Raw genomic sequence first — 25,420 nt, 5'->3', positions numbered from 1 at the left:
ATCTATGGGCCGGTCCTTGGAAAGGAAGAGCCACTGCTGCTGGTGAAGCCCCACCCTAGCTCTGGGGATAAAAGGCAGGTGGCGGAGACAAATAGATGTGGCAGACAACTTTTCGTCTTCCAGCCATACGGACTTGCTAGCCTGCAGTGAGAGAGAAACTTTTTCCTTGGCCTCCCAGCACTCCTAATTAAAGGAATCTTTAAGTTTACTTCTCAGGGTTTGTCATGTTTGGGGAGCTGGGTCAGAACAGACTTATGCTTTAAAAGCTTGTTGTCTGCTGTCTGAGCTCTTCTTATTTGTCTGACAATTCTTCTGCTGAATTGTCCAGAGGAAAACCTGGAAAGTTTCTTAATGACAAGGCTTTGGCGGGGTTCAGATACTTGTTTGCCATATGTCCACAGTCTCACAGGTGCTGCACTCTGCAGTTGAGTCGGAAATCTATACTTTAGTTGTGCCAATCTTGATTTATTGTCCCAGTGATCCACAACAGGAGCATCAACTGAAGTCTGTTTCTGTTGAGGATTAGGGTCTTTGTAAATATCCTGCTTGCATGGCTTTTCCAGCCTGGTGTCCAAGTAAGGCACAGGGGGAGGCAGTCAGAGGTGGGTTCCTACCGGATCATTTTGTCTGGCACTTAATTGAAAATCCAATAAGTACTCATGAACTCTGTGGTTACTCTGTTTCAGCTTGCAAACATCTCAAGCTGCTGCTGCTCCCCCAACCAACTCATTAACAGTACCTCTAAATCTTTGCATGAAGTTCTGGTAATTGTTCAGTAATGGATTACTGCCCTCAATGAAGGGCATGGCTTATTTGGCTGCTCCTTCTTTCAGCAGACTCAGAATAAAAGCCACTTTGGCTGTAGAAATTCTGCTGTCTGATCCACCATGAACAGTTCACAATGAGTAGCAAAAGTCAGCAATCGATCCTGGGTTCCTCCAAACTTTTTTTTTGACAAACTCCCATGAAAGGAAAGACATATTGATTGGGATGCAGGCTGCTGAATTGCTGGCTGAAGAGGAATAGAATAGAATAATGAAGTTGGAAGGGACCTTGGAGGTCTTCTAGTCCAACCCCCTGCTTAGGCAGGAAACCCTACACCACTTCAGACAAATAGTTATCCAACATCTTCTTAAAACTACCAGCGATGGAGCATTCACAACTTCTGGAGGCAAATTGTTCCACTGATTAATTGTTCTAACTATCAGGAAATTTCTCCTTATTTCTAAGTTGCTTCTCTTCTTGCTTGATTTCCACTCATTGCTTCTTGTCCTGCCCTCAGGTGTTTTGGAGAATAGCTTGACTCCCTCTTCTTTGTGGCAGCCCCTGAGATATTGGAACACTGCTATCATGTCTCCTGTAGTTCTTCTTTTCATTAAACTAGACATACCCAGTTCCTGTAACTGTTCTTCATATGTTTTAGCCTCCAGTCCCCTAATCATCTTTGTTGCTCTTCTTTGCACTCTTTCTAGAGTCTCAAAATCTTTTTTATATCACGGCGACCAAAACTGGATGCAGTATTCCAAGTGTGGCCTTATCAAGGCATTATAAAGTAACCCTAGTCCCAAATGCTGGTTAGCTGTAGCATGACATTTTACAGGCTATTTCTATATCTTTTTTGCTGTTAATGTTGTAACTGTACCTGAACAAGTTATTCTGCAGGCAGAAGAATGCCCTCAGGAACTGATGCCATTTCCATGAACAAAGACAGGCTCTTTTATTAAAGAGTACTGTAGTGAAGCTTTCAAAATTGGAATAAGCCATGCCAGGAAAAAACGCCATAAGAATTTTTGGAAGTCTATTATTGTAAAGTATAATATAACAGAATCTTGAAAGTCTGCCAAATTTGTCCTCTCTTCTTTCAAAGAGAATTAAAACAGAATTGTGTTTCTTTCTCACACTCTCTCCTTTTCCAGGGATAAACTGATGTTTGCTTAATTGCTGTTACATTCTGACATCTCCAGAGATGGTCACAGCCACCACATTGTTTTTTTTTTTTTAATCACATGGGAGTCAGTGGAGCTTAAATGGATAGTGGAGTGCTTTGAAGACCCCCTCTCCCCTACGTTTTCCCACCTAAGTGATGATATTCTGGAAATGTTACATTGTAGGTAGACTTCTGATCTTTTCTGCCAGGTTCTGAGGATAAACTTATTATTGCTTGTTGTTAGTTACAAAGTCGTGTTCGACCCATCATGACCCCATGGACAATGTTCCTCCAGGCATTCTTGTCCTCAACCATCCTCTGGAGTCCATTTAAGCTCATGCCGACTGCTTCGGTGATCCCATCCAGCCACCTCATTCTCTGTCATCCTCTTCTTCTTTTGCCCTCCAACATTCCCAGCATTAGGCTCCTCTCCAGTGAGTCCTTCCTTCTCATTAGGTGGCCAAAGTATTTGAGTTTTCTCTTCAGGATCTGGCCTTCTAAAGAGCAGTCAGGGTTGATCTCCTCTAGGACTGACTGGTTTGATCACCTTGCAGTCCAAGGGACTCACAGGAGTCTTCTCCAGCACCACAGTTCAAAGGCCTCAATTCTTTGGCGCTCAGCCTTTCTTATGGTTCAACTTTCACAGCCATACATTGCAACTGGGAATTGGGAATATTTCAACTTGGGGGACAATAATGCAAACTATTTTCCAACTATTTCACCAGATTAGAAAGAGGAGGCAGGAAATATCATTTCACTCATAAGAGACAGTTGGGATAAGGGAAGAAGAATAGAAGGCTAATCCCAAAGCTATCTTCTTTGGGGAAGGGCCAAAGGAGAGGGATATTTCCCTGAATAATTACCAAGGAAAGAGGAAATTAACATTCTCCAGCAAGGAGAGGGGGATTAGAAACAGACATATTTTTTCACATAATTCCAAAAAAATCCAATCCTTCTTTAGCCTAATCTATAGGATGAGGTTGTGAGCAAAGCAAAAAGATTAATCTTTCATTGTGGTAGACAACACTTGTAAATTCATTCTGATGATTGCAATAATAGGTATAAGAGAGGTGAACTCACCTGCCGCAGAAGCATTTCTTCCACACTAGTGACACAAGTTGGCTAAACATTGGATCTAGCCAGAGGGCTGCTGAAGAGATGCTAGTTGGCCAGTGGTGGGATGCTGCCAGTTTAACAACTGGTTCGGTGAGCGCGTGTTTTGCCTGCATACGTGCCTAAAGCACTTGTGCACAGTGCTGAAAATGGAGCATTTAGAAACTCAGCTGCTTACCTTCCAAGTCAGCAAGGGTAAATAGAACAGTGGGGGGGGGAATCAGCTGTGCCGCGCGATTGAGATGAGCTAGAAAGCAGGAAATAAAGGACAGGATAGGGCAGGGGCGGGTGGGCGGAGCCAACTGAACGTCAGAGCTACCGGTTCACCCAAACCAGTCCAAACCGGCTAAATACCACCTCTGCAGTGGCCATTATTTTGGCCACTATTTTGGAGAGCCACCAAGCCATGACGCAGAAGGGTACCTTGACCAGCAGCTGTTTCTTACAATCCCCTGGAGGAGCAACACTTCTTCTGCTCTTGTGAATTAGCCTTCTCCCCATGTCATGCTGCCAACTGGTAATCAAAGCATGTCAGCAGATCTTATGCAAATTCTGCACAGATGATTCATGCAGTGTGTGGTGTCACTGTCCAGATATGCTTAACAGAAGACAGCAAAAAAAAAAAAAAAAAAACCTGCATTGAAAGCCGAAGAGTTTAATTACATTTGGAATACATCCACCCTGAGAACATACTGTGTGAAATTATTGTTTCCCATAAGGATGAGTAAAGAAAATAGCTGGCAATTAAAGTACAGCCACTCCCCTTTGGAGGCTAAATTATGCCTTACATTACTGCATTTGAAGGGTAAGACAAACAGGATTTCCTCAAAACACATTACACTAGCTGCTTCTTTAAATTTCCGCAAAGATAGATGAAAGAATGGTGCATACATTGCACAATAACTTTCTTTTGAGGGATTTATTTCACTCGAAATCTTATTATCTTGAAAGTCTAGATGATTTTCTTCATGAAGAAAACCCAAGTCTAAATTTCAATAATACTAAGAATAAAAATAAATAAAACATGTCCTGCAGTTGTTTCCTAACAGGCCATTAAGGTTTTCCCTTTGTAAACTGGGTTCAGGCTAAGAGAATAGAATCAAATGTACTGGAAGGGACCTTGGAGGTCTTCTCATCCAGCCTCCTGCTCAAGCAGGAGAATCTATACCATTTTAGATAAGTGACTGTCTAGACTCTTCTTTAAAACACCCAGTGATGGAATGCCCACGATTTCTGAAGACAAGCTGTTCCACTGATTAATTGTCCTCATTTTTCTCATTAAGTAATTATGTAGTTTCCCTTTTATGGCTTAGTTAGTAGGAACCCATCCAATGTGATTTCTTCAACAAACCATGATTAAGCATATTATCATTGCAATGAGCATATGTTTTTTTTAAATTTTTTAAAAAATTACATAATAATTACAGAATTATAGAATAACTAAATTGGAAGGAACCTTGGAGGTGTTCTAGTCCAACCCCTTGTCCTCGCTTAAAATACAAACATTTAGAGTTTGTTAAAACAATACAGTAATAATAACATTAAATATTATGAAATATCAGATTCTGTACATTCAGTTACATGCTTTGAAAGCATAAGAAGCAAAGATTAATTGGATTTCATTAAACTCATACTACTTGAGTCTATTAGTATACAAACTAAACAATGTGTCTAAAATTCAAGAACAGAATTGAAATTCCAAAACTGAATGGGGAAGCAGATGTGTGGATCAAAAGAGGAAGAAAACAGTGCTAAATAAAATATTATTTCAAGTTTTTTCTTGTCCTTCATTCAGAGTTGATCTGCCATACATGGAGATGTAGATAAAATTCACAGGCAGGCTTCTTATAAAACTTGGACTGTTTTTGCCGTGAATTCTTTATTCAATTAATTGTTTATTTAGCAAAATATGTATGGATCATTTCATAGTTGTTTCTGCTTCGCCTTCTACCTCCCTTATGAACATCATAATAATTGTATCCTCAAATACTCCATTTGTCCTTGAATTTTAACAGCTGGTTTAAATGCCACTGGCATCTCCACCAGAATCTTGATTTCTTTCCAAAACAGTTTGCCTAGTATCTTTGGAGCCAATACACAGGGATTTTTTTTTTTTTTTACCTTTGGCTATTTTTCTTCATTTTAAAAATAAAGATTTAGATGCTTCCCTTGACCACTGCACTTCAGTATTTGAAGCAACCTTGACACAGCCGAAGACCAGCTGACCATAAGATCTAAGGATGAATCAGAAATATGCATCAGTACTGATTCTGTGGGTCTCAGAGGGCAGTGTCCTAGCAATAGATTAGCCCATAGATCAGTGATGGTGAATCTTTTTTGCCTCGGGTGCCAAAATGATTGTGTGCTCATCCCATAACTTAATGCCCCCCTCGGTGCTGTCTCCTCTGCGCATGTGCGCATCCCCCCCGCTGCCCCGTGCATGGCTTTCTTGGAGCCTGGGGAGGGCAAAAACGCCCCCCCCCGAGGCCCTCCAGAGGCCAGAAATGGCCCCTTTTTCCGAATTCCGGTGCGCCTGGTAGGTCCATTTTTCACCCTCCAGAGGCTTTCTAGGAGCTTGGAGAAGGCAAAAATGGTCTCCCCTCCCAGAGGCCCTCCGGAGGCTGGAAGTGGCCCGTTTTCCAACTTCTGGTTTGCGTGTTGGGACATTTTTCTCCCTCCAGAGGCTTCAGGAGGCTTCCCTGAAGCCTACAGAGGGTGAAAAGCAGCCCAACATGCAAACTGGAAGTCTGTTCCCAAACGGGGGCGAAAAATGGTTGAAAATGAAGGCTGAAATCAGCCGGCCAGTGCGCATATGCTGGAGCTGACAGAGCAACGCCTCGCGTGCCCTAAGAAATGGCTCCCCATGCTACCTGTGGCACGTGTGCCATAGGCTCGCCATCACGGCCATAGATTCTGCACAGGTTTCTGTGTAGAAAATTCTGTAATTATTATATAGCAGGCAGAAATAGGTAAGCATCCATTTCCATCTGGACTCTGGTTTGAATCTGACAAATATACATGCACATTGTATATGGATTTGAGTGCATTGTACAGATTTTCTAGAATAGATAATGACATTTTGGATTTTACTTGGAAACCTATCCAGCCAACTTTGCGCTTAAGGAGGGACTAGAACTTATGTTTTGCTACTTTCTAGCTGGGTGTATTAAATCACTACGCCAAATATGCTGTCATTGCATGCTAAGGATCCAGGTTAAATTTCACCATTACAGGAAAGTCGCCCTTCTGAATAGAAATTACTGCAGATCAGAAAACAACTGAGCAAAAGTTGGATAGCATTCTATGTTACGTCCAAGCTGCTGAAGCAGTGGTCAAAAATTTAAAAAGGGAAAACCATAACGTGCAGCTTGGAATGAAAGAAAATTTTAATTTAGTCTACATTTTAACTGAAGAGATCTAATCTGTACACATTTTCCATTCTGTACCTATATGAACATGTTAGAAAACATTGAACATTTTTGTGTTACACTTTGGAAATGCTAAAAAAATAATTTTATGTGGATTGCAAATCTTTGAAAGAAATTGCGGTAATGGGATGGAATGGATTCATGACGAATCCAACATTATTTTGGGACCAGTAAACTGATTGGTCAATCCATTTTAGCTACAGAATTTTATAACATATTTTCATTACTAAAGTACTGTTGGAAGAAATGTCCATCTGGGTTCAGTTCCAAGTGGGGAAAAAGACACTGGATTCATGGAAAAGGGAAAGAAGGTTTATTTATTCTTGGAAAGAAGATTTATTGATGATGGACAGGACCACATGATTTGATGTTCTGGGGGAAAAGGGCAGAGATGCTGAGAGTGCCTGGGTTTTATGCCCTCTTTGGGCTTTTGAATTTGAGTTTGTGTTCTAATTGGTTGTCAGACTCCCATGAGGCCATGCAGGGGCAACTCTGTAGGCTGCCCTGAGTCCCAGGCTTGGTTGATTCTTGCTGGGTGATGACCTACTTTGGCTCTGCCTGAAGGAGGTAGATCTTTGTTATGTAGAATAGACTGGCTCAGGCCTTAATGGTGCATGGATAAAGCGCGGGGGGGGGAGTTTCTGCCTCCCTTTTAGGGGAAATATAATGTCCCTTTTAATAAGGTGACCAACTTTTTTACAATGAAAAGGAGAACAAAACATGTTCTATTGTCCAAAATGGTTAATATTTCCTAAAATATCTTATTTTTCTAGGAGAGTGGTGGGTACTAACTTCCTATAGTGCACAAAGACAACAACAACAATATGAGGTTAGAAAATTACTTTTAGCTGAAATTTAAACCAGTCAAATGAAAACATTCTCAACTCTTTTTTTCTATGAAAAATAGTCTTCACATTATCCCCTTTATGTTGAAAAGTCTTTGTACCTCTGACTTAGACATCAGGGAAGATTATCACTGAGTCAGTTCCTGAGTCTGATTATCATGTATGATTTATGAGCAAGAAGGCCCAGTGCTATTAAGTAGGTGAGAATGAATGAATGACCTGAAGAAAGTTGCTTCTAACTGTGTTTCTTGTTAGGTTTTAAGTGTACAGCTCAGTAATTGTAGAACAAAGAAAGGTCATGGACCTTTTAAATGTCCCCAATGTATTGCACATGTTTTGCAATATATTTAGCATACTTTCCTAAAGCTAATTGGAATTCTAAAGCAGAAATTATATTCTACTCCACAATTTGCATGATTTTAAATAATTAATCTATCATACATATAGTAGGTATTCAGAATTCATTGGAAAATTACCTGCATTTACCTTTTCATTCACATAAACTACCCTCATGGAGGAATAAAATGTGCAATAAGAAAAGGCAGTGGTTTTCAGCACCCTTATTTTTGCACTTTATTCTTTTCAGATTTAAAAAGTTTCCCTTATTAATAAAGAATTGGAAAGGTTACTTAGGATGTAAATGATATTAAATGAGGCCAGTTTCCATTAACAGGGTATATCAGGTTCATAGATTTGACAAATAAATATTGGCTTCTGTAAATATGAACATCTGAAGGGTTGCCAGAGGTAGCAAATGAAGTCACTCACATCATCTCATTCAATTAATGTGAATATAATAGTTGGGAAACTGCCTAGATTGGAAGGATGTGTGTGTCAAGCATGGGCTTAGCTTAGAGCAAGGGTCATCAACCTTAAATGCTGAAAAGTCGTCAACCTTAAACACTTAAAGAGCCACAAAGGTCCTAATCGGAAGCCCCCCGTTCAATTCTGGAGCTGACCGTAAGTCCAATTCCTCCACCATAGAGTTTCCTCCTAGTGCAGCATCTTTTTTCCTCTACCTATCCTAACCGAAAGCCCTATCAATTGTGGAGACGCAGCAGAGGGATGAAAGGGCCACATGCGGCTCCAGAGCCGCAGATTGCTGACCCCAGGTTTAGAGTCATTGTGCAACTGCAAAAAGCATAAGCTTGTGCACTCCCAAGATCCATGAAGGTTTATCTGGTTGTTCCCAGAGGAAGGCGAACAGTCTGAGGAGATTTCTGTACAATAAAGAACAATAAAGTTGCTAGACATTAATGACATATATAGACTATGCAAAAGAGATAATCAACCAGCAAAAAGGGAATAAAAAAATTCCAGCACCTCTCCACCAGCAATCAGCACCCAGAGATCAGGGGTCAGCAACCTGCGGCTCTGGAGCCGCATGTGGCTCTTTCATCCCTCTGCTGCGGCTCCCTGTTGCTCAAAATATGTGTCACAACCGCCAATGTGCGACACCCACTGGCACACCATTTATTGAGCTTTTCAACCTCCAGTAGGCCAACCATGGATAAATCCAAGAAAAGAAAAGTTTCAGAAGAAAACAGAACATTTAATTCAGCTACATATGCTAGTTTTGTGGGCGCTCAGGAAATAGTCAGGCACGGGAAGGGTTTTGTGGCTCCCGGTGTTTTCTTTTCTGAGGGAAACGGGTCCAAATGGCTCTTTGAGTGTTCAAGGTTGCCAACCCCTGACATAGATTAACTGCAAGATTAACATCAGACCACCAATCAAGTAAACAATGCTCCCATCAAGAAACTGCCAAAGAAGCCAACAGTAAACAGCCCAACCAAGACATTTCTAAGACCTTCGACAGTGACAGGGCAAGCCACTAGAACTGCGATGGCGAACCTTTTTTGGCTCACATGCCAAAAGTAGGGGGAGCTCAGGGGGAGTCGTATGCGGACGTGCCACACCCATAATGCAATGTGCGACACCAGCGCATATGCACGCATAACCAGCTTCCCCCCCCCCATTTTTTGCATGCTTTTTTCATCCTCCTCAGGCTCCAGAGGCTTTATAGGAGCCTGCGAAGAGCGAAAACAGCCTCCCTTCTCCCGGAGGCCCTCGGGAGGCTTCAGGAGCTTCCCTGAAGCCTCCGGAGGGCAAAAAACAACCCCACGAGCAAACTGGAAATCACTTCCGGTTCGTCTGTAGGGTCATTTTTAGTCCCCTGGAGCCTTCAGAGACCTGAAGCCTCCAGAGGGCCTCGCTGGGGGAGAGGCTGTTTTCGCCCTCCCCAGGCTCCTATAAAGCCTCTGGAACCTGAGGAGGGCGAAAAATGGCCTCAAAAAAAGGCTAATAGGGCTACGCCTCGCGTGCCCTAATAAATGGCTCCACGTGCCACAGGTTCGCCATCCCAGCACGAGAATATGAACTGACAGCAAAATTCACTCCTTGCTAGCACTGGTGATGTTGCCTAGTTTGAGTAATGAAACCTCTGCAAGAAAACATGCAAGCTCAGAGAACATCAAGGACCCCTCATTTCAACCCTGAGCTATAAATATTCTTTAAAATTGCTTGCTTCCATGCAGGGGTGGTATACACTTACCTTCCCTACCCGTTCGCAAATGTGAGCCTTCCGTGCATGTGCCTTTGGGGGAAAAATAGCCTAAGTGGGATGCCGTAGAGCCGGGGCAGGTGAGCAGGGCCACCTGTGATTTCCACTACTGGTTTGGGTGAACTGGTCCGAACCGGTAGAATACCACCTCTGCTTCCATGCAATAAAGTTGCTTGCTTCAGCTATTTACGAATGGCTCTGGTTGTTTGTGCCTGACAAGAACATTCATAATCTTTGAAATGACATCATGACACACATGATGCCATCATAGCTTCTGCTGGACCCATACCCATATGGGCTAGAGCATACCATAAACAGAGGGGGCAACCAAGTATGCCTTCACACTCTGTCCATTTTTCTCACAATGGCAAGGATATACAATCCTTGGCCTTCTAAAACGGGGATAAGAGTAGAAGAATGAAGCAGAAGGGACCAAGCTAAAAATATTTGATGTCATTTTACATCAAGATTAAATAAAGCACTGTTAAAACCTCTAATTTTGAGTTGGACTTCTGACAATCTTATGATTACTGCTGCTGACAGCAATATAATTACATTCCAAATATTTAGTATTTTCCTCTTCCATTGTTTTCAGAATTACTATTTGATGGCAACTTAGGAGCAGGAGTTTGGAAGCCATGCCAAAGACTTGGTTGATAAGAGAGGGGAACACATATATTAATAGGGCTGCAGGCTATGTACACTTGATGCTAGAAGTCACAAATTTTGTGTCTCTGTGTGTCTCCAGAAGTTGCTCTTGAAATTTTGATAAATTATGAATCTAGACAGCAACAATCTAAAAAGAATCAAGGTAAGATTGTGATGAGAAAGAATTCTTCTTATTGGGCTATTTGATAATTCTGAACTGATTTTTATGACCCTAATCAGGACTGGGAGACAAGAGGAAGCTTTCAAAATTTCTGTTGGAACAAGTTGGCCAATTGTTGATCATATAAAGTAACTGGTGTCAATGAAGGTTGTAAACATCAACACTCCAGTGGTATATGAATAGGATGCAAATCCCTAACCCAGGGGTCGGCAACCTTAAAGAGAGCCATTTAGACCCATTTCCCACAGAAAAGAAAACACAGGGAGCCACAAACCCTTCCCGTGCCTGACTATTTCCTGAGCAGCCACTAAACTAGCACATTTGAATTAAAGCTTCTGCTTTCTTCTGAAACTTTTCTTGGATTTATCCATGGGGGTCGAAAAGCTCAATAAATCACATGCTGGATGGTGTCCCACTTGTGACACATATTTTGAGCAACATGGAGCCGCAGCAGAGGGATGAAAGAGCCACATGCGGCTCCAAAGTCATGGGTTGCTGACCCCTGCCCTAGCTTGCTTGGCACATGCATCATGGAGGAAGGATAGACAGCCACACATAGGTAACTAGACTTTTTTTTAGACCGAATTGGTAATTTCCAAATCACAAGTGAGTGAGTTGCTAAATTGCCCCAATGATGCTGATACATCTTTATCCCTCTAAGTGTGCCAGCCTTTGCATACCTTATAGTGCTGAAAGCCTATCAAAATAATAGCCCAACGCAGTTTATATGTAGAGTAATTAAGTAATTACAAGAGTAATTAATGTAGTGACTCTTTCACGTATATGTCTGCTGTCACATCTAACAATCTTTCTTTGTCAGGAAATGAAGGATTGTAGTGTGAGAATTGGAAGGCAAGCCATTAAAGAGGTGGATTGAACAAGCATTGCAGAAAAGGTTACACACACCCTAAATAGATGGAAACATGAGAAAGAAACACCTCACCTTAATTTTATTTGCTTATAAAGTGGGGCAGAGAGAAACTTGGACAGATTTTAAGATTCGGTTATCTATCTATCTATCTATCTATCTATCTATCTATCTATCTATCTATCTATCTATCTATCTATCATGTATCATCTATCTATCTATCTATCTATCATCGTCTGTCTGTCTGTCTGTGTGTTGTATTTGTGCTGATAAATAAATAAAGGGAGACTAGTAGGTAGTACCATGAGTTGTAACACAAATACATACGTATGTATGTATGTATGTGTGTTACAACCCCTGGTATGCCCAAATATGGGAGGGAGCTCACTATTCCCCCTTTCTGTCCTTCGGCTCAGGGGAGTAGTGAGCTCCCTCCCATATAGTGAGCTCCCTCCCATATTTGGGCATAGCAGGGGTTGTAACATAAATACATACCTATTTCCCTGGCCTAGCTGATAAGGAAGAGAGCCTGTGGCTTAGTGGCAATTACATCGGCCTAATATGCAATACAGCCCTGGTTCGATTCCCAGTAAGGGTATGGCTAGCTGATGAGACCTAAATAGGTTGAAATAGATCTATACTAGTCTCCCTTTATTTATTTATCAGCACAAATACTATATATATATATATATATATATATATCTATATATATATATCTATATATCTATATCTATATCTATATCTATATCTATATCTATATCTATATCTATATCTATATCTATATCTATATCTATATCTATATCTATATCTATATCTATATCTATATCTATATCTATATCTATATCTATATCTATATCTATCTATATCTATATCTATATCTATATCTATCTATATCTATATCTATATCTATATCATCTATATCTATATCTATATCTATATCTATATCTATATCTATATCTATATCTATATCTATATCTATATCTATATCTATATCTATATCTATATCTATATCTATCTATATCTATCTATCTATCTATCATCTATCTATCTATCTATCTATCTATCTATCTATCTATCTATCTATCTATCTATCTATATATATATATATATATATATATTTCACAAAATTGAAGAGATTTCCTGGAACTCTTGCTGCGCCTGGAGTTGACCTGGCCGATCTTGAAGGACATAAATCATGGCACTGTGCAAACCCGAGACCTCTAACTCTATCTGCTGCCATTTGCCACTTGCCTTACCAACAGTGGGGAACTTTGGGGATCAGAAGCCATGTCCATGTCCAGAATGCTGGAACTGATGCCCCTCTGATGCCAGGGGTTTTTCAAGATTAATGTCAAGTTCTAACAGACTGACAAGCTCATGGAACAAGAGTGCCTCGGATTTCTGGAAAGATTTGTATTGCTGGTTGTATTCTGAAACCCTGCCAAAGTGATTCTCTTACAAAATTTTGTGTAATTATGGTTGACTTATTTTGGATTTCTGTCTCAGGCTTTTCCTCTCTCCTGGACTCAAAAAATCTCTTCTGCAAGGGTCCCATTTCTGTCTATAATTGTGCTGCTGTTCCCCCTATGTTCCTAAAGTTTGTTAAGCTTTCCATCAAAATTTTGCTTTTTACAATGCTTGTTATTCTGGGACAGTTCTGCCCACAAAGTACGTATACAGGCAAATATTGGAAATAGCAAGAAAAAAGAAAGCATCACATATATATGATATAAAACTGCACATATGCAGTTTTATAAACATGATCCCTTGAAATAAAAATGAATTTGTGTTCAAATTAATAAGCTAATTAACCAAGGAAAGCATATTTTAATGTATTTTTAACTAGCATTGGTGAACTCTTTTTGCCTCCCATTGCAATATTAATTCTCATCCAGTGCCAGAGAGATAGGTGGATAGATATTTTATTATAGTCCAAGGGATATAAAAAGAAAACATTAGAAACACAACAAATAATAAACTGCAAAGTATATGAAGGAAATAATAATGTTTAAAGATACCAGTACTATTAAAATTAGAGCAGCAGAATTGGACCTACATCTACACATAAGTTAAATTCTGTTTTCACCTAAATATTTTTGGTTCCTTGTTGTTATTGCTAGTTGCGAAGTCGTATCTGACCCATCGCGACCCCATGGAAAATGTTCTTTTAGGCCTTCCTATCCTCTATCATCCTCTGAAGTCCATTTAAGCTCAAGCCTATTTGATGACTCCATCCAGCCACCTCAATCTCTGTTGTCCCCTTCTTCTTTTGCCCTCAATCTTTCCTAGCATTAGGCTCTTCTCCAGTGACTCCTACCTTCTCATTACCTGGCTAAAGTATTTGAGTTTAATCTTCAGGATCTGGCCTTCTAAAGAACAGTCAAAGTTTATCTCCTCTAGGACTGACCACTTTGATCGCCTTGCAGTCCTAGGGATTCTCAGGAGTCTTCTCCACCATCATTGTTCAAAAGCCTCAATTCTTTGGCACTCAGCCTTTCTTATGGCCCAACTTTCATATCCATACATTGCCACTGGGAAAACCATAGCCTTGACTATACACACTTTTGTTAGCACGGTGATGTCTCTGTTTTCAGTATGCTGTCTAGATTTATCATAGCTTTGCCATAGTTTTGGGCAAGAGTTTCAATCTCCTCAAGTTATTATCTTTTGAACTACACCCAGGTCTTCTTGTGAAAGTCCCCAATCCTTCAAGAGAAAATTCTAATAGTACAGAACAGAAGAGAGGGATGGATTTGCCATTGTTCCAATGTTAATGTTATTTTAGAATGAGGCCCTGCTCTGCATGGCCTATTATGGAAAATGATGTAATGTGCTTAGAATCATTAAAGGTGATGGCAATCCTTATCACAAGTGAACACCCAGAAGCACGGGAAACTAAGCATGACATAGGCACTGTCTCCCATTGCCCAGAAAGCCAAGTTTCAGAGGTGACCTCTTCCAATGTAGGAAACCATCCATGTGCATGTTGAACCAACCAGCTCTGTCTTCTGATACTTGTTCTAGGTCTTGCTTGCTCAAGAATGTAGGCTCTTGAGGTTGTTGTCTACTTTAAATAATATTCCTGATAGGACAGTTCTTTGCTTATATTAGAGCAGGGGTGTCAAACTCAAAGCCCGGTGGCTGGATCCAGCCTGTGGGGTGCTTACATTTGGCCTGTGGGGCCGCCATGGAAACAGTGAAGGACTGGCTCGCTGTGCCTCTGCCAGGGAAAATGGATCTCAGGAGGGCCATGGGCAGCCCTTTGGAGCTCTGCTTTCACTTGCAGTGGGTTGCGGGAGGCTGTCACAGCCAAAAACAGAGCTCAGGGGCCCTTTTTTGCTGGTAGAGTGTTCGGGCGTCCACAGCCCCCTCCCTGACATGAGTGACATTGATCTGGCCACACCTACCCTGGCCACCCCATCCCCCCATCCTCCTAAGGTCAAACACAACCCTGATACGGCCCTCAAAGAAATCGAGTTTGATACCTCTGTATTAGAGGATTTAACAGATTAATAAAGTTGGAAGGGATAACCTTGTAGGGTCACCTAGTCCAACCCTCTGCCTATGCAGACCCTACACCATTTTTGGCAAATGGCAGTCCAATCTCTTCTTGAAAGCCTCCAGTGATGAAGCTTCCACAACTTCCGAAGGCAAGCTTTGGTTGATTGTTCCATTGGCTGATTGCTCTCACTGTCAGAAAATTTCTCCTTATTTCTAGGTTGAATCTGTCTTTGATCAGTTTCCATCCATTATTCTTTATCTGGCCTTCAGGGGCTTTGGAAAATAGCTTGACCCCCTCCTCTCTGTGGCAGCCCTTCAAATATTGGATTTATTGTGGTGCACTTAGGAAAGCACTAGGAAAAAAGCTAGTTGCTCCCTATCTCTAGTAAACATAAAAGTGAGAATGAGGTCATGTTGACTTGTGTTTTTTTTTTTCCTTTTTAGTTCCAGACTGTGATGAGCTTGCTTTTGGGCGGTAAACTGAACAACTGAATTTTTTGTATCTTCAAGCTACCATCTTCTCTCTGAACATGTCAAACATTGGCATTTTACTATTTTAAAATTTTGAACAGTTCCACTGCAATTTCAGAGCAATTCATTCTGATCGCCTTTTGGCAAGGCAGATGGTATAATCCTTGACAGCTGCAAAGACGTTGGTGATCATTAAAAAGGAGCTTCCAGGCAATTCCTGGAAATTAAAGCATAACTAGAAGGGAGAATTGAACATGGACCTTAAAAATGACTGACTAGTATATTCATATGTCATGCCTTGGGGAACAATCGCAATGTGTCTTCATATAAGTTATTCCTTCAACGGTTTTCACATTCAAGGTAGTTTGCTTGGCAATTGAACGGAGTCGTTGTGGATCCAGCTTCCCCTGCACCCTTCCGGTCTCTGCCTCTCCATGTGGAGTACTTCCCTTCTATAAATGAGTATATTTCATTCTTCTAAAAGGCTTTTAGAAGAATGTGTCTACAACATCCCTCATTTCAGGGCTAGAATTCAGGACATGGAAAATAATTAGCCCAAAACAAAACTAAGAACCCATTATACCAAAAGTGCAACCAAAGCCTGGTTGTTGTACTCCAAGCTTAGCTCATGCTATGCATAGGCAAGTCACAGTGGTGGGATTCAAAAAAAATCTACTACCAGTTCTGTGGGTCTGGCTTGGTGGGTGTGGCAGGGGAAGGATGCTGTAAAATCTCCACTCCCTCCCCACTTCAGGGGAAGGTTACTGCAAAATTCCTATTCCCTCCCAATCATCTGGGACTCGGGAGGCAGAGAATAGATGGGGGCGAGGCCAGTCAGAGGTAGTATTTACCGATTCTCCGAACTACTCAAAATTTCCGCTACCGGTTCACCAAAACTAGTCAGAACCAGAGGTGGTATGCTGCTGGTTCGCACCAGTTCAGACGAACCAGTAGTGGTGGTGGCACGAAGTTCCGCCCACCCACTCTGATGTCATCAAGAATCTTCTGCACATGCTACCCGCTACTAAACTGGTAGTGAAGAAAATAGAAAAACACCTCTGATCAGATCCTGCTGAAAACTACCTCTGACAAGCCAGGGTGGTTGATTGCTTGGTCATATGCCATCAAGTTGTTTTTGACTTAAGAGAGATCACATAAGTAGTTTTTTTTCCCCCTATCATGATCTATATTTGCTGAGGTGGTTCAGTGGTTAGAGTACAGTACTGCAGCCTACTTCTGCTGCCTACCAGCTGCTTGCAATTTGGCAGTTCAAATCTCACTAGGCTCAAGGTTGACTCAGCCTTCCATCGCTCCGAGGTGGATAAAATGAGAACCCAGATTGTTGGGGGCAACATGCTGACTCTGTAAACCGCTTGGAGAGGGCTGTAAAAGAACCGTGAAGTGATAAATAAGTGCTATTGCTATCCCTAGACCCTCATTCAAGTCTTCCAATGGTGCATTAATCACCATTGTATTGAAATCCATCCACCTTGCTGCTAATCATCATCATCTTCTTTTTCCTTCCACCTTCCTCAGCATTAGTTGCTTTTCCAGAGAGCTGGGTCTTTGCATAATGTGTCTGAACTAGGATAATTGGGCTTGGACTTGATCAGAATATAGAAAGAATACCTGGTCCAACTAAGTGAGAATGTGAGACTGAGAAGTTTCCCCATCCTAGTTTGTTTGTTTGTTTATTTATTTATTTATTTATTTATTTATTTATTTATTTATTTATTTATTTATTTATTTATTCAATTTATAGGCCGCTCCCTCTCCACAAAGGGACTCGGGGCGGCGTACAATTAAATATACAAATGACGAGGAGGAGGTATATGCAAAACATTTTACAATACATAAATAAATAATCATAAGTTAAAACAACACAGTAAGATTAAAGCAATTAAAATACCCAAAAAGTCAGAATTAATTTAAAATTGTCCAGGGGGATTGGAGAATGTAGTTATAATTCAAGCCAGGCCAGCTAGTTGGAACAGGTGGGTCTTGAGTTTCTTGCGGAAGGAGCGGAAATCGGTAGTTGTCCTAATGTCGGGGGGGAGGTCATTCCAGAGGGCTGGGCCCATCACAGAGAAGGCCCTACCCCTCGGCGCCGCCCTCTGGCATAGCTTAGTGGACGGCACCCGGAGGAGTCCCTCTCTGTGAGAGCGAATTGGTGGCAGGGATGTATGGGGCAGGATACGATCCCGCAAGTTCAATACCTTAGTCACAACATTATAGCAGCTCTATGTGTCTGCAAAATAAGAGAAAGCTTCTATTTTCCAAAACTAAAATGGGCAGCAGAGATCATTGTCTAAAGATTTAACTGATATCCACTATAGTATACACAGTATATGGAAGATTGCTGCTGGAATGGTAAAAGGAATACGTGGAATGGAGCATCAATTTACAAATGACTAAACTAAAATACTTGTGTTTGGTATCTGTAAAACTAAAAGAAAGTGGAAAGTTAAAATAGATCTGAACATTTTGGTTCAGTTATAAGCTAAAATGTCACAAAGTATGAACTGATAGTTGTTGTTTTTAGAATGTATAGTGGTATACAGCCGCATACCACTATATGATATGAAAGCAAGAAAGTAAGAATATATAGATTGGTAATAGTTGCATGTTAGTTTCCAGCAAACGGTGATAATGGAAAAACCAGAGGTAGCCCTTGAGAGAAATTGTACAATATTTTGAATAAATGCATTTCAGAGAAATATGTTATGCTGTTCAGTGACATGAAAAGGTGGGTGAGAACTACAGTACATGAGAAAATAGAGACTTAAGAATAAATGAGAATGGTGATTGTTCATTGAGGAGCCATTTGGAAAATGGTTTCTTGTTTTGATCACATGGATTAAATACAAAGTTTAAGCAAGTGTATAATAATCATACACATAATTAGAAACCTGTAACGTCTTAAAATGCTAAAATACATTTCAAACTTGGAGTGATAAATAGAACTTTGAAAATTAGGGCATTATCAAAAGGGCTTTTCTCTGCTGATTTTAATGGGTGGACAAAAATATGGAGCAGTGGTGAAATTCAATTTTTTTTACTACCGGTTCTGTGGGCATGGCTTGGTTGGCAAGGGAAGGATACTGCAAAATCTCCATTCCCACCCTACTCCGGGGCCAGCCAGAGGTGGCATGTGCTGGTTCTCTGAACTACTCAAAATTTCCGCTACCAGTTCTCCAAACTACTCAAATTTCCGCTACCAGAACCTGTCCAGAACCTGTCAGAACCTGCTGGATTTCACCCCTAATATGGAGAGAGGTATATTTCAGAAAATGGAGCTCTCTGAGGAAGAAAAGTCTGAATGACCACTAGATGGCAGTGAATAGAACACCACTCTTACTAGCAGTCTAACTGGCCTATGTGTACAATTGCACCAGGAAGTTCCTTTTGGTTAATCCAATACACGAGTTAAATAGTCAGATTAGGAGGAAATAAAAGCAAGTTGAAATCTGTACAGAGCCATCTCCCCCAGTGTTGTGGTCTATTCCTCTATATCCCCTTACATAGAACTTGCTTTCCCTTGTTACAGGGCAAGGGTCTCCAAATCTGGCAACTTTAAGGCTTGTGGACTTCAACTCCATGCTGGCTGAAGAATTCTGGGAACTGAAACCCACAAGTCTTAAAATTGCCAAGTTTGGAGAACTTAAAATTGCCAAGTTTGGAGAAGTGGCGATAAAAGCGGCAAAATGGCAACATTTTTCCGCTCTTATCTCGTCTGCAGATAACTGCCCAGCCACCCTGTTTAGGGTGACCCGTTCCTTACTTAACCAAGGAACTGGGAAAGACCCCTTGCAGGGTAGGGCTGAAGAATTTGTTCTATTAGACCTCTCGGCAGCAATTGATACCATCGACCATGGTATCCTACTGCGACGACTCGGGGGGTTGGGAGTGGGGGGCACCATTTTACGGTGGTTCTCCTCTTACTGTCGGATCGGTCTCAGTTTATGTTGACTGGAGGGCAGGGATCGACCCCGAGGCATGTCACTTGTGGGGTGCCCCAGGGGTTGGTTCTCTCACCCTTCCTGTTCAACATATATATGAAACTGCTGGGCGAAATCATCCGTGGTTTTGGGATACGGTATCATCAATATGCTGATGATACCCAACTTTTCATCTCTACCCCAAACCACCCAAACGATGCCCTCGACGTGATGTCCCGATGCCTGGAGGCTGTGCGGATCTGGATGGGGAGGAACAGGCTCAAGCTCAATCCCTCCAAGACTGAGTGGCTGTGCATCATCCCGATTTGTGCATCTTGTTCCATCTTTGATGATAGGGGGAGAAATTTTAGCCCCCTCAGAGAGGGCCCGCAATCTGGGAGTCCTCCTGGACACGCGGCTTAGTTTCGAAGATCACCTGACGGCCGTGACCAGGGGAGCCTTTTACCAGGTTCGCCTGGTACGTCAGTTGCACCCCTTCCTGGATCGGGATGCTCTATACACAGTCACTCATGCCCTCGTCCTTTCTCGCCTGGACTACTGCAATGGTCTCTACATGGGGCTGCCACAGAGTTGGCCTCTTCAGGGTGCCATCGGTGAAACAGTGTCGGCTAACAACCCCCAGGGGGAGAGCCTTCTCTGTGGGAGCGCCTTCCCTTTGGAATGGGCTGCCCCCGGAGCTTCGCATAATCCCTGACCTCCGGTCCTTCGGATGTGCCTTAAAAAGTTGGCTTTTCCAGCAAGCCGGCCTGGCCTGTTAATTTTATCTAATTTTTTTAATGTTAGTGTTATATTAATTGGGTTTGTTTTTTGGATTGTTTCTAATTTCCTTTTAACTTTTGTAATATGTGTTTTTTAATGCTGTACGCCACCCTGAGTCCTTTAGGAGAAGGGCGGCATATAAATCCAATAAAACAAAACAAACAAAACAACAAACAAACTCTGCTAAAGAGTAAAGACCAACAGTACACTTAGCAACGTAGTTGTAGTAGGGCATAAAATGTCTTCTTTTAGTCATGTTGGAAGAAATGTCCTTCTGGGTTCAGCTCCAAGTGGGGAAAAAGACACTGGAAACACGGAGGCCGCTTGGAAAGATGTTTTTAATGGTGGACAGGTCCACATGGTTGGAGGTCCTGGGGAAAAGGGGACTCACATGCCTCAAAGATGTTGAAAAAGAAAAAAGTCTCCCACTCCTATGTAAGAAATGCACTCTGATTGGCTGTCAGACTCCCATGGGGTGATACAGGGGCAACTCTGTAGGCTGTGCTTTGAGTCCAGGTTTGGTTGAACCTTGCTGGGTGGTGTAATGAAAGGGCTTTGGGATTTCTATTCCTATTATGGCTCTGCCTGAAGGAGGTAGATTTTTGTTATGTAGAATAGACTGGCTCAAGCCTTAATGGCCCATTGACAAAGGTGGGAGCTATTAAGAGTGAGTCTGTTTCCTGCCTAAAAACATGTTTCTCTGGCCCAGCCTTAATGGCTGATTGACAAAGGTGGGGAGGGATGAGTTTCTTCCTCCCTTTTAGAGTGAAATATTCTGCCCTTTAATATTTCCTAAAATATTTCATTTTCTAGGAGAGAGGTGGATGCTGACTTCCTACAGTAATATTGAGTAGCCTGTTAAATTAAAAGAAATAGTGGAGGAAGAAAGTTTTTTTTTTTGTGCATAGAACTATGACGTTTGGTCAACATCTAATAAAAAAATTGCCCTCTTACAGGAATTTGGCCCAAATATTTGTGGATTAGATCTTAGCTGCATCACAGTCACAACTTATTTACAGCAATAATTTGTTAAAGTCCCTTCCAATCTATAAAAGGAGGACGTCCTCTGATAGAGGCAGATGTTTTACACATCAAATTATCTTGATTTTGCAGGCAAAGATGACTCAGTTGCCAGAGGCGGAGAAAGAAAAGATAGCTGAACAAGTGGCTGATTTTAAGAAAGTCAAGAGTGAGCTTGATAAGGAGATTGAAATATGGGATGACACCAGCAATGACATCATCGTTCTCGCTAAAAGGATGTGTGTGATTATGATGGAGATGACAGACTTTACAAGGTAATTTAAAAGAAGGTAAAAGCAGGAATTTAAAAGAAATATATATTTCTGAGCACTGGGAATCATTGTCACATTCAAAAGGGAAAAGAGAAAAGGTTTTATAATGATAGGTGACAAGTGCATGTCAAAACTAATAGAACTGAAAATTGAAATGTTCACTGTAAAATATTGAAGTGTCACAATGATTGTTTAAAGCAGGGGTGTCCAACCTTGGCAACTTTAAGACTTCTTTAAAACACCAAGAATTTCCCAGGCAGTCATTGAAGTCCACAAGTTTTAAAGTTGCCAGGGTTGAGTACCCTTGCTTTAAAATGTATGCTAGTTTGGAGAAAGACAGTGAGCTGTTTGTCCTTTTTTGATTCTCTTCTGTTTTGTTTATGGTTGACCCTTTTATGATGGATACACAACAAATTGATCTAAAGCAAAGAAGACCCTTGGTTAAGAAATAATTTATATGACAACTGAAAAACTTGGAATTTACTCTCTTAGTGCTTGTCATTGTGATCTTTGACCATGTCTGTCTTAGAAACCCAAACCAATTTTGCACTAATTGAAATGCCATGGATTTTCTCAATGAACCATGAAGATTATTGTTCAGAAAGCAAGGGGCAGGCATGGAGGTCTCTAGGATGAAATAACACTTCTACATTCAGAAGAGGAAGGAAATGCATATTGAAGCAATTTTAATAGGTTGTGTAGGTATGGTTTTTGTTTAGAACTTCTCCCAACTCTGATATTCTAAATAAAACAGTAGACTATCAAAAGATAAGATATTGGAACTAACTAGCCATTACATGGCTAGTAATAACTTCTGCAAAGAATGGGTTGTATCCATCTGTATAAAATATTCTTTGATGCAATACCAATTTTGACGCAGTACAGGGAGAAGTTTTTGTAAATCTCCATCAATCCTTAATTTTATTTAGAAGATTGGAGAAAATGCAGAAAAAGGTTCAGGAGACTACTATGATGATGATAGGGAAATTACTAAAATTGTTTTTCTGTTGCTGATAATTGATTCAAAAAGATGTGATGTCCTTATTTTGTAGGCATTCAGTGAGTGCTCTTCAGCCACCTATCAAATAAAATAATCATTTAAAGGTGACAAGGAAACATTCTCTCTCTAGAAATTGAACTTACTCTGTTACACAATGAGGTACCATAGTACTTTTCTGGAGGCTTCCATTTCAGCACATTTGTATTTACAAGGATTTATAGATTTACTTATAGGGATGCAGTGACTCAATGGCTAAGACGCTGAGTTTGTCGATCAGAAAGGTAGGCAGTTCAGCAGTTCGAATCCCTAGCGCCACGTAACAGAGTGAGCTCCCGTTACTTGTCCTAGCTTCTGCCAACTTAGCAGTTCGAAAGCATGTAAAAATGCAAGTAGAAAAATAGGAACCATCTTTGGTGGGAAGTTAACAGTGTTCTGTGCACCTTCGGTGTTTAGTTATACCGGCCACATGACCATGGAGACATCTTCGGACAGCGTTGGCTCTTTGGCTTTGAAACGGAGATGAGCACCGCCCCGTAGAGTCAGGAACGATTAGCACATATGTGTGAGGGGAACCTTTATCTTTACCTTATAGATTTAGTACCTACCATAACTATATTATAAGATTTCCCCATTCCCAGAATTTCTGATCCTCTTTTTTTTAAAAAGGAACTCAAAACAGCTCCTGTCACTTTGGCTTTTTTGACCCTACCCTGAGGATATCCCTAATTATTTGTCAGCTTTCTGAAAATAGTTCTGGTAAAAGAAAAATGTAACTACATAGTCCTAAATATGGATGCATCCCTCCTCTTTTTTCCCCTAACAAAAACAAAATGGCCTAGAACATCCTTTTTCTGTCTCTTCTGAACTCCTCAAGGAAGGATACTTAAGACAGCAAACATTTTCATACTAAATCTTTGGTATATTGCAAAAACATTACAGCTAAATAAAACAATAACCTAAAGGTGTTACAGATTGTGTAAGACAGAGCCTGAATCAATGCACTTGTATATATGGTAAACATTTTTTCATCTCTTAATATTCAAAGTCACTAAAGGGGACTTTTAAAATAGCATCTTTTTTAAATATTTTTTTTATATTTTTTGAATAAACACAAACAAAATCATCTTCCATTACAAATTGTAGAAAGTGTGTCAATTGGTTACAAAGAACTTTCATGCATCCCTTCCAGAGTCATCAGTTATGATTCATATTGTTATATATTTTACACTACATATATTTATATATATATTGCTATCATCATACCTTATTCTTCATATGACTATAGTTGTTTTAACGTCCCTTTATAACAAACATTCCAAAATTTAAAACAAAACCACATAGTGGCATTCCCTTATCTATTTTCAATATCATCCAACCACATTATACCTTTATAACACATTCAAAATAAAAATTAATTATGTTTAATAACAAAAATTTAGACCTCTTTTCTTAGTCATTGTTTACAATTTATATCCAATTTCCCTTTTATCATGTCAATGCAAATTATTATGTTATTGTCATTATCAGTCATTTATTTAACAAAAGTTTGACTAAGTTTAACTTACTTTTTCCCCTTTTTTCACCATTTAAAATTTATACCAAATTTCCTCTTATCAAACCAAAACATATGTATGCATTGTTATCATTGTTATCATGCACTGGCTCCCTGTGGTCTACCGGGTGCGTTTCAAGGTCTTGATAACGATCTTTAAAGCGCTCCATGGCTCAGGACCTAGCTACTTGCGGGATCGTATCCTGCCCCATACATCCCTGCGACCAATTCGCTCGCACAGAGAGGGACTCCTCCAGGTGCCGTCCACCAGACAATGTCGGGGGGCGGCGTCTAGGAGTAGAACCTTCTCTGTTGCGGGCCCAGCCCTGTGGAATGACCTTCCCCCGGATATTAGGACTACCTCTGACCTCCGCTCCTTCCGGATTAAGCTCAAGACCCACGTATTTCAAGTAGCTGGTCTGGCTCAATCATAGTTCGTTCACACTGCTCCTGACGGGTTTTTTAATTCTGCGACTTTGGGAATTTTATTAGGGGATTTTAAATTGTGTTTTAACTGTTTTTACTCATCTTCCTTCCTCCTCTATGTATATGTATTCGTTTAGTTGTTTGTGTATTTTTCGTATTGTTCCTATGTGTTTTGTTGTACGCCGCCCCGAGTCCTTCGGGAGAGGGTGCGGCTTAGAAATAAATTTTATTATTATTATTATTATTATTATTATTATTATTATTATTATTATTATTATTATTATTATTATTATTATTATTATCATCATCATCAAATATTTACCTAACTTTATCATTATCACTACATTTTTAACATAATGCTCTAATTTTAACTAAATTTAACTAGTGTTTTATTATTACTTTTCATATCTCAACCTGTGTCTTTCCAATAATAGTGTAGTCCTGTTTCTTTTGCCATTTGTGGAATTAGTCTTCTGGTTATTTCCTTAATCAAATTTGTTTGGACTTCTCTTCGCAACTTGTTGCTTGTTACATATCTTGTAAAATCTGAAAACCCTCCTTCAGCTTCTTTAATCAGTTTATCTTTGGTTATCAGTAGTGTTTTTGTCAAAATCTATCTCCTTAAGTCCATCCATTCTTCTCTTTCTTCTTCTTCTATACCTTGAAATCTGTAGTAAAGCACCTTTCCATCTATCTTCCCTTTCCTTGTTCCACTCTTTCCATCTCCAACCACACTCAGTCCACTGTCAATATCCACAGTTATCTTGCCCCTTTGTTCATTTTTCCCCTGGGTTTTTAAGACTCCAGCCTCCACTTTTTCCATTTGCTGAATATCTTCCATTTGCTGAATATCTTCAATTTTTCCATCAGGTTTTACCATATTAAAGTTT

This window comes from Natrix helvetica, assembly GCF_964273705.1.
Source record: "Natrix helvetica genome assembly, chromosome: 5".
Lineage (NCBI taxonomy): Eukaryota > Metazoa > Chordata > Lepidosauria > Squamata > Natricidae > Natrix > Natrix helvetica.
This window is presented reverse-complemented; position numbering follows the sequence as displayed.